The sequence below is a fragment of the Papaver somniferum genome, unplaced genomic scaffold (assembly GCF_003573695.1).
Source record: "Papaver somniferum cultivar HN1 unplaced genomic scaffold, ASM357369v1 unplaced-scaffold_133, whole genome shotgun sequence".
NCBI lineage: Eukaryota > Viridiplantae > Streptophyta > Magnoliopsida > Ranunculales > Papaveraceae > Papaver > Papaver somniferum.
In genome coordinates, this window is record NW_020622492.1 from 5,481,643 (window position 1) to 5,497,840 (window position 16,198).

Consider the following 16,198-nt stretch of genomic DNA (forward strand, 5'->3'; position numbering starts at 1 on the left):
TGGTGTAAACATTTCCTTCATCATGGAAGCATAAATTCTGACGTTACACGTCACTCCACTCTTCCACTACTGAATCGTTTCCACTTCTTACGAGACCAGGGTACGTTTTACTACGACTTGTATAAATAGGTTTCACCTATTTCCACCAAACAACAAGTTTTGGTCAGAGAACAACACAGTATCCATAAATCACCTGAAATCACCTAGTAGCTTTCCATTCTGCTAGCCAGTTCTACTTTCTGATACAAGTCGTAAACAACCACACCTGCAGAATCAACTATTCTGGTCTCAACACTTTCTTCGCTTCCCTCCCTAAGACCAACCCTTCTCCTTCACTTTGTGACCGAAGCAAGTCTGGAAGGACCATTTCTTGGTTTAGGCCAGGGTTGTACAGATTGATCTCTCGAATCAAAAGTACTCCCGTGCAGTACATTGTTTAGGGTCTAGACTCGTTTCTAATCCATACACACGAATTTACCAAAACTAGCAGAAACCGTTTTCACCTTCAAACACCGGGGAGCGTCAGTTCATGGTCGGAAATGTCGGCTCTTTTCCTTAGAAAATTTTATTCAGCAAAGAGGAAGGTCACGACCATAGACTTAAGCAAATGTGGCCAACGCATAAGAGAGGAGATAGGAAAATACATTACCAGGTTCCTCTATTTCGCGCTAAAATGTCATGAGGACATCAAAGAGGAGGCTTTGGTGGATATTTATGTACGGATAATGACGCCGTCATTTAAGAAGAGTCTAGTAAACTTCTGGTTCCCAACCTTCATCGAGCTAGAGGAAGCTGCGGCAAGGATCTCCAACTGTGTGGAGGAGTATAACTCAGACTATACCTGGCATAATACAGTTAATTATGTATCAACCGCACCACGAAACACCCGCGGGAACAACATCCAAGGAGGTTGGAATGTGCAAGCGAGCCAACAATATAAAGGCCAGCCGCAGGGATTCCCGCCCCCTTTGCCATGTAGCAAAGAACAAATCGTGAGACACTTGTAAAAGTAGGTGGGGAATAAAGAAACCCAACTACCTCCTACAAAAGAAGACTTTAACACCCTTGATAAGAGCGATGCCAAGTACTATCATTATCATCGAAGGATATAACATCCCACGGTTGATTGTTACAACCTGCGGAGGATTTTTCAGAAGAATTTGGAAGTAGGCGAAATTGAAATGGGCAACCCAGAAGGAAAAACGACCCAGCACCAAGTTATGATACTCTCCCATGACCCAAGCGGAGATGTATGGAAGTCGTGGGAGGACGACAATGAGGAGGCGTGTGAAGTCAAGATGGCGACCCCTGCATTCACAAATACGGATGGCGTGGCTAGCAAAATCGTGCAAACAGTGCTGGCTCAACAGTTATTTGATTCCCGTGGCTTCAGCGAGGACCAAATTAAAGAGGCATCCAAAGCCATATCAGCCATCGCAGCGGGAAAACCGTATAACCCTCTGCCCAAAGAAGCGATCGTATTTACAGATGAGGATATCTGTTATCCAGGGGAGCACCTCAGACCTTTGTAACTAACCGTGCACATAAAAAAGCAACCACTAAAAGAGCGTTTGTTAACAGAGGCACGTCTCTGAATCTGATTTCCCAGTTGTTTGAGGGTGAAAATGGTTTCTGCTGATTTTGGTAATTTCGGGTGTGTGGGTGAGAAACAAATTTAAACCCTAAACAATGTACTGCAAGGGAGTACTTTAGATTCGAGAGATAAATCTGTACAAATCCGGCCTAAACCAAGAAATGGTCGTTCCAGACTTGCTTCGGTCACAAAGTGAAGGAGAAGGGTTGGTTTTGGGGAGGAAAGCGAAGAGAGTATTGAGACCAGAATAGTTGATTCTGGAAGAGTAGTTGTTTTACGACTTGTATCAGAAAGTGGGAAGCTAATAGATGGGAAAGCTAGCAAATGTTTTTCTGAATATTGTATGCTCCTGACCTGAACTTGTTGTTCGGTGGAAATAGGTAATACCTATTTATACAAGTCGAAGTGAAACGTACTATGGTCTCGTAAGAAATGGAAAACGGATAAGTAAATGGGAGGAAGTGGTAACCGGTAACGCCTGGAATTGATGTTCCATAAAGAAAGCGTTTCACCATTACTCCCTGTATTTACTAAACCCCTCATCCTTATGACACTGTCTTATAACGGGCGTAGTGTACGCCGCACGTTGTAAACCGCCAAACCAATACCCAATGAGCATCCCCCAGTGTGTGACATGTGTTGATGTCTCGATTGTTTTCGTGGAAAACATGTAGCATGTTTTTGTTCGGCAAGTTGAGCTTGGGAGACTTGCTGTCTCGGTGGTGACCTTTGACGGTCGAGATTTTTCATCTTGAGAGGAAGGGTAGCCGTTGATTATTGCAACCCTTCGTTTGGTAGCCAGTGGCATGAAAGCATGGACGATACGTCTTTAATATGGCCTAGTTTAGGCACGACCAAAATTTAGGGTTTTGGCTTTGTTTTGGCTCGACCAAACTAGGGCTTGGCGTCGGGCCAAAGGTTTCCATGCGTTAGATGGTAAACTTGGACGGCTAAGATCTGCATCTTAGATGGAAAAGTGGTCGTTGATCTTCGCAAGCCTTTGTTCTGGTAGCCGCATAGAGAAGGCCGGCATGGTATGGCGCGGCAAGGTGGTTGGCATGCCATTGGCACATGTGGCATGGCTGGCATGCCTTGGCGCGGTTTGGCCGTGGCCAAAACAAAGGTTTTGGCGTTGGGCCAAAGGTTACCATGCGTTGGTTGGCGACCTTGGACCGCTAAGATTTTCATCTTAGATGGAAGGATGGCCATTGATCGTCGCCATCTTTGTTTTGGTAACCGCATAGGGAAGGACGACATGGTATGGCGCGGCAAGGTGGCTAGCATGCCATTGGCACATGTGGCATGGCCGACATGCCTTGGCGCGGTTTGGGCGTGACAAAAACTAGGGTATTGGCGTTGGGCCAAAGGTTAGCATGTGTTGGTTGGTGACCTTGCGGCTGAGATTTTCATCTACGATGGAAGGGTGGACGTTAATTGTCGCACGCCTTCGTTTTGGCAGCCATGAAGGGAAGGCCGGCATGGCATGGCTTAGGCGCGGCAAGGTGGATGACGCAGAATGCCATTGTCACATGTGGCATGGTCGGCATGCCTTGGCGTGGTTTAGGCGCGGCTAAACTAGGGTTTGGCATTGGGAAAAAGGTTACCATGCGTTGTTTGGTGACCTTGGATGGCTGAGATTTGAATCTAAGATGGAAGGGTGGCCGTTGATCATCGCACTCCTTCGTTTTGGTAGCCACATACGGAAGGCCGGCATGGTATGGCGCGACAAGGTGGTTGGCATGCCATTGGAACATGTGGCATGGCATGCCTTGGCGCGGTTTTGCGTGGCCAAAACTAGGGTTTGGGCCAAAGGTTACCATGTGTTGTTTGGTAACCTTTCACGGATAAGATCTTCATCTTAGATGGAAAAGTAGCCGTTGATCTTCGCAAGTCTTTGTTCTAGTAGCCGCATAGGGAAGGCCGGCATGGTATGGCGCGACAAGGTGGTTGGCATGTCATTGGCACATGTGGCATGGCTGGCATGCCTTGACGCGGTTTGGGCGTGGCCAAAACAAAGGTTTTGGCATTGGGCCAAAGGTTACCATGCGTTGGTTGGCGACCTTGGACGGCTAAGATTTGCATCTTAGATGGAATGATGGCCGTTGATCGTCACCAACCTTTGTTTTGGTAACCGCATAGGGAAGGCCGACATGGTATGGCGCGTCAAGGTGGCTGGCATGCCATTGTCACATGTGGCATGGTCGGCATGCCTTGACGCGGTTTGGGCGTGACCAAAACTAAGGTTTTGGGCCAAAGGTTACCATGCGTTGGTTGGAGACCTTGGACGGCTAAGATTTGCATCTTAGACGGAAGGATGGTCGTTGGTAGTCGCAAGCCTTATTTTTGGTAATCGCATAGGGAAGTCCGGCATGGTATAGCGTGGCAAGGTGGCTGGTATGCCATTCGCACATGTGGCATGGCCGACATGCCTTGGCGCTGTTTGGGCGTGACCAAAACTAGGGTTTTGGCGTTGGGCCAAAGGTTACCATGTGATAGTTGGTGACCTTGGACGGCTGAGATTTGCATCTAAGATGGAAGGGTGGACGTTGATTGTCGCATGCCTTCGTTTTGGCAACTGTGAAGGGAAGGACGGCATGGCATGGATTTGGCGCGGCAAGGTGGATGGAGCGGCATGCCATTGGCACATGTGGCATGTTCGACATGCCTTGGAGTGGTTTAGGCGCGGCCAAACTAGGGTTTTAGCGTTGGGCCAAAGGTTACCATGTGTTGTTTGGTGACCTTGGACGGCTGAGATTTGCATCTAAGATGGAAGGGTGGCCGTTGATCATCGCACGCCTTCGTTTTGGTAGCCGCATAGGGAAGGCCGGCATGGTATGACGTGGCAAGATGGTTGGCATGCCATTAGCACATGTAGCATGGCATGCCTTGGCGCGGTTTGGCATGGCCAAAACTAGGGTTTGGGCCAAAGGTTTACCATGCGTTTTTTGGCGACATTGGACGGCTAAGATTTGCATCTAAGATGGAAGGGTGGTCGTTGATCATCGCACGCCTTCGTTTTGGTAGCCGCATAGGGAAAGCCGACATGGTATAGCGCAGCAAGGTGGTTGGCATGCCATTGGCACATGTGGTGCGGCTGGCATGGTTGGCATGCCTTGGCGCGGAGGTGCGGCTGGCATGTTTGGAATTCCTTGGCGCGGAGGTGCGGCTGGCATGGTTGGCATGCCTTGGCGCGGAGATGTGGCTGGCATGGTATGTCATTGGCACAGTGGTGCGGCTGTCATGGTTGGCATGCCTTAGCGCGGTAGCATGAGAACTAGGGTTTGGCATAGATGATGTCAGTCAGTGTTAAGGGTTCTGCCGTGGAACATGACCCATGTAAAAAAAAGGGTACCCGGTAATTCTTACGTAGGCATGCTGATTGATTCAATAAATGTGCTAATGGTCATAGTGACGTCATGTCAGATGTACAGTTTTACTATTTTGACCCTAATCTAAAAACCACCATCAACATTAAGTCCCCTGCTTAGCTCGGAACAAGAGGATTGTTGCGAGGTAAGCATAAGATGGTGACAGGCGAGGACAAAAATCGGAATGACAGGTCGTGAATAGATGCTCAGGAAAGTCCGACTAACTTTTTTCTAGAGGTAAGGAGAGTTCATGATCCTCATATTTGCCAGCCTTGCGTAGATTCTATTTGTGGTGTAGACCGTGAAGTGGTGAGATAAAAATCGTCGGCTTAGTGTGGCCATGTATCACCTTGGATGGGTTAGGGGACATCATGACGCTGGCTTGGCGAGTTGTTGGTGTTGGCATGGCAAGTCATGGCGCGGACGGCTTGGCATGGTGGGGCCAAGGTAATGGCGCGGACGGCTTGGCATGGTGGGTCCAAGGAAATGGCACGGACGGCTTGGCATGGTGGGTCCAAGGAAAGGCGCGGTTTGGTGAGGCAAAGCATGTAGACGGCTTAGCGTGGTGGGGCCAACGCATGGTGCGGACGGCTTGGCATTGTGGGGCCAAGACAATGGCGCGGTCTTGTGAGGCAAAGCATGCGCGGACGACTTGGCATGGTTATTTGTCTTCACGGTCCCGGTTGCGGCTCTTCCTTACTTGACTCAAATATGAAGTCCTTTCCTTATTCAAACTCCCAAATACCACGCCTATAAAAGGGGGCCGACCTCTTCTTTTATTTCACACCTTTATATTTCTTTTTTATTCTGGCCATGTGGTAACAGTAAAGCGGACGAGAAAATCCCAGGTATGTCTTCCAGCACTTCCTATTTAACTTGTTTTTCTTGTTTTCTTGTGTTAGTGCAAACCCTAGCTGTAGGCGTACCTTTTCATGAACTTTTAAAAATATTCTTCTTTTGTGTTGGTTTGAATCCTAGCCATAAATATGCTTTGCATGAACTTGTAGTAACATTTAAGCGTGAATACCATAGTAATGTTGGTCGCCTCAATTACTGTGCAAAGTAGGCATGCATGAGCTAGTAAATGTCATTCCCTTCCCATGAAAACCTATCTCCTAGGGTTTCCTTCCTTTTCCTGGTGTGGCCGTGTGTATTGTTCCCATGGTGGGGAGCGCCTCTGATGTGATTTGTAGATAGTGGTAAAAGTGGTTCGATTCTCAGACTTGTGAAGGATATTAATTAGACTTAAATTCTAATATTAAAATAGAAAACTCACTAAAAATTATAGCAAACTCAATCAAAGATGATATCAATACTAAAAGAAACACTGAAGCTAAGATTCCACTATTTTCCAAGTTCAAAGTGATTAAACCAATACTTATATTTATGCAATTTTCTTGTTTAATTTGATTTTAAAATATTGTAACAAGTAGATTTTCAAAACTAATAATTGTAAATACCAAGTATGAAGCATCAAAAGTATTAAAACTAAGCATACTCCATCAAAATAGATCACAATTACTCAAATAAAAATCATATTCAATAATACTTCAAGGCAAATAATCATATAATTATTGCAAATAAAAAGATAAAATAGAATATACCACTTTTTGTTTGAAAAATAGCTTCCTCTATCGCCTCAGCAATGGGGTTTAGCTCCTCATATTAATCATGATCTCAAAATATGTGTTTGTTGCTCAAAAGATGATTAAAAGAGTGAAAAGTAATAACACAGACTGTTTGCAACAATGTATTGGTGTTGCAAAACAGCTGTTACAATGGAACTGTTACAGAAAAACTGTTGCTTTGTCGATGATTTTAAGACCCTAGAATATGACTGCCCTGTACAGCTTAATGTTCTTCAGTTGTTAAACAACGACACTGTTCTGCGACTGTCTCATGTGCGTCAATGTTCTTCGCGTTCTTCCTCTTCAGCAGCAGCAGCAGCAGAAACAGAATTTGGTAAAGCTATGATTTCTTCTTCTCTGGCTCTCCTTAGGTTCCCAAACTCTCGACACCTCTTCTATATGACCCAAGACATCTATTTATATCAAAAATACCGATTAAATATCTCCCAAATCTTCCAAAATCTCTTTCCTTCTCTTCACGGCCAAGTTGCGGCAATTTCTTGTTTTAGAACTTCTACGCGTTTCTGAGCTTTCCTTTTTATTCTAAACTCTTCCTTAGATAGATACAAATATTTGGGAAGGTTTACAACGCTTTAATCTCTCTAAAATTCCCTAAAACAGGTCACACACGTGACTTTCCATATTTTCTGTTGTGAGAAAAATCCGTCGATTGAGCCCAGTCTAATCGATTTAAACACCCATATCAGATTCCTAGACCCATAAGGAGTCTATCCTATGAAAATTAGAGGTTTAATCGACCTCAAACTCCTCCAAATCACGATTTCCAAAACTGTTCTTCACAGCACCTATTTTCCCGCCAAAACCTGGTTTTGAAATGTTGAAGATGGTTGCCCCTTATCCAGAGTAGGGGTGCGATTAGCAACTTCCTGGAAATGGGATTCCCCTTAGTAATTGGGTTACCCCTTATCCAAAGTGAGAGTCCGAATAGCAAATGTCCTCTGGGTGCTTTCCGACAACTTTTCGAGCCAATTTTTTTTCCAAAAATGTTTATTGGCCAAAAATACCTACAAATAAATAAAACACAATAATAAGTACAAAAATGAGCCCTAACAATATATAGAATCGAGACAAATCGGACACAAAAATGTATCTATCAAATACCCCCAAACCTATTATTTGCTAGTCCTCGAGCAAAAATAAAATAGAAATAAAATCCTAACTCACTGTCGCAGGCATCGTCGATTGCATTTAGCGTATGCAATAAGCCTTTAAACCCCTAGGTGTCTCTAGTGGCGGAGTGTTGTCTCCGGAGGGCTTACTAGAGGTATACCCACAAAACCTTTATATTCCAGACCCTAGCTATCTACACAGAACGTTGGAAGGCATTAAAGAATATCCTTGGTTGGCATACTTATTGACTACAGGAGGAAGTACCCTGATGCGAAATTCCAATTGTTGTACACGAGTTCGCACTCAAGCATACTAAAATTCATATGAAGTGACAGAGCTCTACTCAGATAGTCGCACTATGGACATCAATATCCGGAGTCAAAACTAATCACATGGATAGATCAAGAATATAGATATAGAAAAACATAGATGGTTTTGATGTTTACTAGGTGAACGGTGTTTCTCATATCTGTCTGAAGGCCTCCGCCAAAATGAACCTATCCTAATGGACTGAGATACCGGTCTGACTAATATCAACACACTGGCATATACAAGGGTACCAGTGGTCGATAATCCTAAATCTAGGTCAACACAACTGGCATATACAAGGGTTCCAGTGGTCAACTTTATTGAATTTATTCCAGTTGGTCTGATGGTCTGGTCTTTTTTTTTTTTTTTTTTTTGTATCTCAATCACTCTAATCCACCCTAGCATTGGTAACAACTTGAATCGTGAGCCCCACCTAATCACTTAGATAAACATAGTTTAAAAACAAAATAAAAACAGAAGTGAAAAGGACTCAACGAGATATGGTGAAACTATCATGTTATTTCTAACACCTGAGCTCTGTGCTTTTATGAATAGACTCTTTAGATGTTTCCATCTAGTCAGATTGGTTCCTCAACTCCTACAACCAAAATGTTTCCATCCACTTAGATTGGTTAGTGCCATCCTTAATAGGGATAAATTCCTAGGCTCTGGAGTTTATTTATTGCAAAGAAAAGGTAACAAAAAGTTCTACCCCACCCCCAAACTTAAATCTAACATTGTCCTCAATGTTTCTAATCAAATAACAGTACCAAAAATATAAGTAACATGAGGAAATAGTAAAGAGAGAAGTCGGAAAGATAGTACCTGGGTGAAGTGTAACCAAAAACCTACAAAAATATTATACAACATACAAAATCGCCTCGATGGTCAATCAAGGTAAACATGGTCCTCCAGAGGGACCTCCTCAACATCACTTGTAGGAAAAGGCTCTAAAAAAGGCTTCAATCGCTGACCATTAACCTTCGAAGAACTACTACCATCTGGTATCTCAACCTCAACAGCGCCATGAGGAAAAACAGTACGGACCACAAAAGGACCGGTCCACCGAGAGCGTAACTTCCCGGGGAATAGATGCAAACGAGTGTCATACAGAAGAACTTTTTCACCTGGAGAAAATAACTTTCGTAAAATATTCCTATCATGCACAAGTTTCATTTTGTTCTTATACTCTTTAGCACTATCGTATGCATCTCTACGAATCTCGTCCAACTCATTGGGCTGGAGCTTTCTTTGAGCTCATGCCTTGTCAATTGAAAAGTTTAAGTTCTTAATAGCCCAATAGGCTCGATGCTCTAACTCAACAGGCAGGTGACATGCCTTTCCAAACACTAAACGATAAGGTGACATTCCAATGGGTGTCTTAAACGCAGTACGGTAAGCCCATAAGGCATCAGTAAGCCTCGACGACCAGTCTTTCCTATTTGGATTAACTGTTTTCTCTAGAATACGTTTAATTTCCCTATTGAAAACCTCTACCTGACCACTAGTCTGAGGGTGATATGGGGTTGCTACTTTATGGGTAATACCGTATTGTTTCATTAAAAGAGCAAACGGTCTATTACAAAAGTGTGAACCTCCATCACTAATTATAGCTCGCGACGTTCCAAAACGTGTAAGTATATTCTCTTTCAAAAACTGGATTACGACCCTGTGGTCATTCGTTTTACACGGAACCGCCTCAACCCACTTAGATACATAGTCTACAGCGGCAAGTATGTAAAGATAACCAAACGAAATAGGAAATGGACCCATAAAATCAATGCCCCACACATCAAAGACCTCAATCACTAAAATAGGGTTCAAAGGCATCATATTTCTACTGAAAATGGTTCCTAACTTCTGGCAACGCTCACAATAAACACAATGACTATGAGAATCTTTAGACAACGAAGGCTAGTAAAATCCACGCTGCAAAATCTTAGCAGCAGTCTTCTTAGCACTAAAATGACCCCCACATGCATGTTCATAACAAAAGGAGATAATACTATACTGGTCACTCTCAGATACACATCTCCTAATAATCTGGTTTGGACAATACTTAAACAGATAAGGATTGTCCCAAAAGAAATGCTTAACCTCGGATAAAAACCTAGAACGATCTTGCTTACCCCAATGTTGAGGGGTTCGGCCAGTAACAAGATAATTCACTATATTTGCATACCAAGGTGATTGGGAAACAGAGAACAATTGTTCATCAGGAAAGCTATCCCTTATAGGAAGGGAATCACTAGGCGAACTAACAACTAGCCTAGACAAGTGGTCTGCTACTACATTTTCTGCACCCTTTTTGTCTCTAATGTCTGGGGAAATTTCTGTAACAATAGGATCCATCTAATCAATCTAGGTTTGGTATCCTTCTTAGATAAAAGGTATTTCAAAGCAGCATAATCTGTATAGATTATGATCTTAGAACCTAATAGGTAGGACCTAAACTTATCCAAGGCAAACACGATGGCTAAACGTTCCTTCTCGGTAGTTGTGTAGTTCATTTGGGCATCATTCAGAGTTTTGCTAGCATAATAAATCACATGAAGTAATTTGTTTTCTCGTTGTCCTAAAACAAAGCCTATAGCATAATATGAATAATTACACATAATCTCAAAGAGTAGGTTCCAGTTAGGTGCCTGGACTCGGTAGTTGTCCGGTCGTACCCGAACAATAAGATTCCAAAGGGAAATGCACCTAAGATCAAATATTTCGAGCCGGCTTCCGTGGAAAATTCAGACTTTCTTTTTGATGCTGCGATCACATAAAAACAAAGACTTTGAATCTCAATAGCTAAATACATGGCAATTGAATCATGAGCCGGGATCATAAAGAGCATACTACAAGTAGGAAGTGGAATTAATACAATGGATTCAGAAGCATCAAACCTCTCTTTTTCGGAAGAATCAAAACACATCGAAATGGTACCAGCCGTACTTAATAATAGAAGGATTTAGCAGAAATATGTAAAATTGTCCCTCCTCAAAAGATTATTCCGGAATAAATGGCCAATAGTTAGGAGAGGTGCGCCAGCGGCGAGCAGAAGCAAGGTTATTAGAACACTAAGTAATCCAAGCCAACCCAATTTACTGACTAACGGTGGATAATCATCTTTCTTAGAGGTACTAAAAACAACTACATGAATGAGCAAAATGAAGGTTGCGTTAATGATAAAGATCTCTGGGGAAACCGCTAAAAACAGATTGAACATGTAGAGGCAATAAAAGAGTTCTGCTTTCATTTCCCCGGAATTGGGGCAGTAGTGAGTAAAGATTTAATCTTCTCAAAAGCCTCTAAACAAGCATCATCAAAGACAAACTTAACATCTTTTGCAAGCAAATTGCAAAGAGGTCTGGAAATCAAGCTAAAATCCTTAATGGATCGACGGTAAAAACCTGCATGCCCTAGGAATGACCTAATATCTTTTACGTTTTTTGGGACCTGTAAAGTCTTAATAAGGTCAACTTTGGCTTTGTATACCTCTATACCCTTTGAAGAGACGATGTGCCCTAACACAATTCCTGATTTAACCATGAAATGGTATTTTTCCCAATTAAGCACTAAATTTTTTTCCTTACACCTAGTCAACACTAATGTCAAATGATGCAAGCACTCATCGAAAGATGAACCAAACACTGAAAAATCATCCATAAAGACCTCTAAGAACCGTTCTACCATATCAGAAAATATGCTCATCATACAACGTTGAAAAGTTGCAGGGGCATTAAATAGCCCGAAATGCATGCGTCTATACGCAAAGGTACCAAAGGGACAGGTAAAAGTGGTTTTCTCTTGGTCTTCTGGGGCAATAACGATCTGATTATAACCGGAGTAGCCATCTAAGAAGCAATAGTGACTATGTCCAGCTAATCGCTCTAGCATTTGGTCGATAAAAGGAAGGGGAAAGTGATCCTTCCTTGTGACCTTGTTCAATTTCCTATAGTAAATACACACACGCCATCCCGTGGTCACTAGGGTTGAGATTAATTCATTATTATCATTCTGGACTACAGTGATACCTGATTTCTTGGGGACAACCTGAACATGGATTACCCACTTACTGTCTGAAATTGGGTAAATAATACCCGCATATAACAACTTAAGCACCTCTTTTAGAACTACCTCTTTCATGTTAGGGTTCAGTCGACGTTGCATATCCCTAGAAGGTTTGGAGTCTTCCTATAAATGAATCTGATGCATACACACAGTAGGACTTATACCCTTAATGTATTCTATAGTCCACCCTAAAGCTTCCTTATTGTCTTGAAGTACATTTACTAGCCTACTTTCTTGATCACTATTCAAATTGGAAGCTACAATCACAGGTAAAGTCTCAGATGGGCCTAAAAACACATACTTTAGAGTATCGGGTAGTGGTTTAAGGTCCAACTTTGTGGGCTCTTCTAAAGAAGGAATTAAGGTAGTCTCAGAAACTGGTAATAGTTCGAACCTAGCTTTCCATCTATCAGTGTCTAACACAGGGGTAGAATCTAATAGAGAATTCACCTGTTCAATAGTGCTATCGTCGTCAAAATCTAAACCAAAATGGGATAGACAACTTTCTAATGGGTCTTCAGACAAGATGTTTGATAATGACTCCTGAACTAAGGCTTCTATCATGTTCACCTCCTCAACACATGTGTCATCTAGCTCATGAGGTTGCTTACTGACATTAAAATTGTTCATCTCCATAGTCATATTACCAAAAGATAAACTCATCACACCATTTCGACAGTTAATGATCGCATTAGACGTAGCTAAAAATGGGAGACCTAAAATCACAGGTATCCGGTTCTCTGGGTCAGGGACAGGTTGGGTATCTAAGACCACGAAATCCACTGGATAAATAAACTTGTCGACCTCAATAAGAACATCCTCGATAACACCTCGAGGGATTTTAACAGACCTATCAGCTAACTGCAGTGTCATCTGAGTAGGTTTCATTTCACCAAGTCCTAGCTGTAAGTATACATGGAATGGCAGTAAGTTCACACTGGCTCCTAAGTCAAGTAAAGCTTTTGCTACCCGGAATTTACCTATTGTGCAAGCAATGGTAGGGGAACCTGGGTCTTTGTACTTTGGAGTTGTGGTGTTCTGAATGATTGAACTTACGTGACTAGCTAAAAAGGCTTTCTTATGGACGCTAAGTTTTCGATTTCGCGTACACATATCCTTAAGGAACTTGGCATAAGCAGTTATTTGCCTAATTGCATCTAATAAGGGAAGGTTTATGGTAACTTACTTAAAAACCTCCACTATGTCATTAAAGTTCGATTCCTTCTTTGTTGGTACTAATAGCTGAGGAAATGGGGCTCTAGGTCTAAAATCAGACCTTTCAGGAACCAAATTCACATCATCAGAAACTTTATCAGTCTCTTCAGCTACTGGTTCTGAGAGGTGAGATCATGAGGGGTGAACTACAGTATGTTCACTATCGGGCATGGTTACCTTATTGTCTACAACTCTACCACTTCTAAGGGTTCTAACAACATTCAATTGATTCGATGGTTTTTCACCTAATTCATGAACTCCTCTAGGTTTGGGTTGTGTTTGACTAGGAAACTTACCTTTTTCTCTCAAAGAATCACTTATCAGACCAACCTGGGTTTTTAACTCGGAAATAGCCTGACTATTTTCTTGTCCTATCCTGTTACTAGCTTGTAGACTCTGTTCTATGGATAACTGGACTTTTGCAGTTTGCTGAGTTAACAAGGCGAGAGATTCCTCTAAACTTAGGATTTTCTTATCTGAATGATTCTGAAACTGAGCTAGTCCTGAAGGATTCTTAGTATAGCCAAAACCTGGGGGAGCATTATAATTACTAAACTGACCTTGACTTTGGCCCTTAGACCACGAAAGGTTCGGATGGTTTCTCCAACCAGGATTATAGGTTTCTGAATATGGGTCAATCTTTTGACGGTTATCAAATCTAGTGTTATTATAAAGAGCATTGGCCTGCTCTTCAATATTCTGGCTCCACTCTACCACTAGTCTGGCCCACTTCTAAGGCTTCTAACCTTTTTTCTATAGCAACAATTTTGGCATCTGATTCATAGCCTCCTTCTACCCTATTGACGTTTCCTCTACTTAAAAGAATTGTTTTCTGGGGTGCCCTACTATTTTCCCATTGCTGGGTTTTTCCGGCGATTTCATTAAAAAATTCCATCGCCGCATCAACAGTTTGGTTTTTAAATCCACCAGTGCATAGAGATTCAACCATGGTCGTTGTGGAATAATCTAAACTCTCATAAAGGATCTGAACTAGCCTAACCTTTTCTAAACCATGATGAGGACACTGGGATAATAAATCATTGAACCTTTCCAAATACCTATATAAAGATTCTCCCTCTTGTTGTGAAAATGTGCATATTTGCGTCCTAATAGACGATGTTTTGTGCCTAGGGAAAAACTTATTGAAAAAGGCATATGTAAGTTGTTCATATGTCTCAATTGACTCGGAGTCCAAACTATACAGCCACGACTTGGCCTTATCTTTCAGGGAAAATGAGAATAACCTAAGTTTCAAAGCATCATCATCTAAGCCTCTAATTCTTAGAGTACTACAAATTTCCTCAAAATCCCTAACATGGTAATAAGGGTTTTCATTTTCTTTCCCTAAAAAGATTGGGAGCATCTGTAAGGTCCCAGGTTTCAGTTCATAGGGTGCCTCTGTTTCAGCTAACTAAATACACGAAGGACGGGTAGTCCTAGTTGGATTCAACAAAGCTTTCAAAGTTTCCATTTCCGGCGCTATCGGAGCAACATGGATTCTCTCCTCAGTTAAAGAACGTTCAAAAACAGACTCTTCAAAAGACGGACTTTCTAGATTAAGGTAATCGAGACACTTCGAACTACTAGGTTTCTCTTTAAAAAATCTACCTAGTGCCTCTCTTTTACGTTCAGGCATACAATAGAATTTTCTAAATTGGAAGGGTAAGAAAACACAGATCAAGGCCGACTCAACCAAATCAAACCTATTGGTTTCTAGCAAACAAAAAGCATGATGGCTCCACTTAGATTGTTTCTAGACCAGATTCTAATCCTTCGAACGGGAATTCGTTACAATTTAAGCAAACCCCTCTGGAATCAATCCGAGTTAACGTAAGTTGAATATAGGCGAGGGAAGCCCGGTGGAGCTTTGATACCCAAGGCCTCACCGGTATTACAAGGCGGCGCAGTCACGTGTTCAACTTACAGAAACCGTCAAGAACTTCGAAGTATGCTTAAAAGAGTAACCAATATTTTTCGAATGACTTTTCTGTTAAGCTCGTTACCCTATCGGTCTCGTTCTAGTCAAAATTTTAGGCTTAGGTTCGCGTAGGTTACGTGTTCCTAAAGAGGGCAAGAAGAGAACGGTATGAAATCCGAACCCTTATCTTGTATGGCCAGACCTTGCCCTTTACTAGAAAAATAAATGTTTGTATTCAGTCCTAAACATATATGCATACGAAGGAGTCCAGTAACTCGCTGACAGGGGATTCGCGAGTGTTTGACCTCCCGTTCCAGACGGGGGATGAATCGGTTGTAGTCGACTCAGGCCACTGACTCCGATGTCTAGTGTACGAACCCAAGGTGCAGAGACAATATCGTAATTGTCTTCCTTCTCTGCAAACAGTTTATATTTAAAGTACCCTTCCGTAGGTTAATAAAAAAAATAATGTCCCAAAGTCCAAAAAAATAAAGAAAAATTACAAAAATAATAAACCCTAATACAATTTTTTTTTCTTTTTTTCTTTTTTAAATAAAATAAACAAACCCTAAACTAAAATTGGCAAAAATAAAATTGTCTTCTTTTCTGTTCTTTTTGCTTTAATCTTTAGCTCCAAGTTTTTATGAAATCACCAAACTCCTTGGCTCAATTTTCTTTATGAACCAGAACCTGTAGACACAAGATAAATACCCCAAAACATAAAAAAGGACAAAAATAATAATAAAAAAATAAATAAAATAAATCTAAAACCCTAAAAACAAGTCCGCGTCGGCGGCGCCAAAAATTGATGTGATTTGTAGATAGTGGTAAAAGTGGTTCGATTCTCAGACTTGTGAAGGATATTAATTAGACTTAAATTCTAATATTAAAATAGAAAACTCACTAAAAATTATAGCAAACTCAATCAAAGATGATATCAATACTAAAAGAAACACTGAGGCTAAGATTCCAC

General features: G+C 41.9%; 1 pseudogene; it reads left to right on the forward strand.

Annotated features, from left to right (window-relative positions):
• Positions 1 to 14,314: 14,314 nt before the first annotated feature.
• Positions 14,315 to 14,414, forward strand: LOC113333830 (annotated as a pseudogene).
• The last annotated feature ends 1,784 nt before the right edge of the window (positions 14,415 to 16,198 follow it).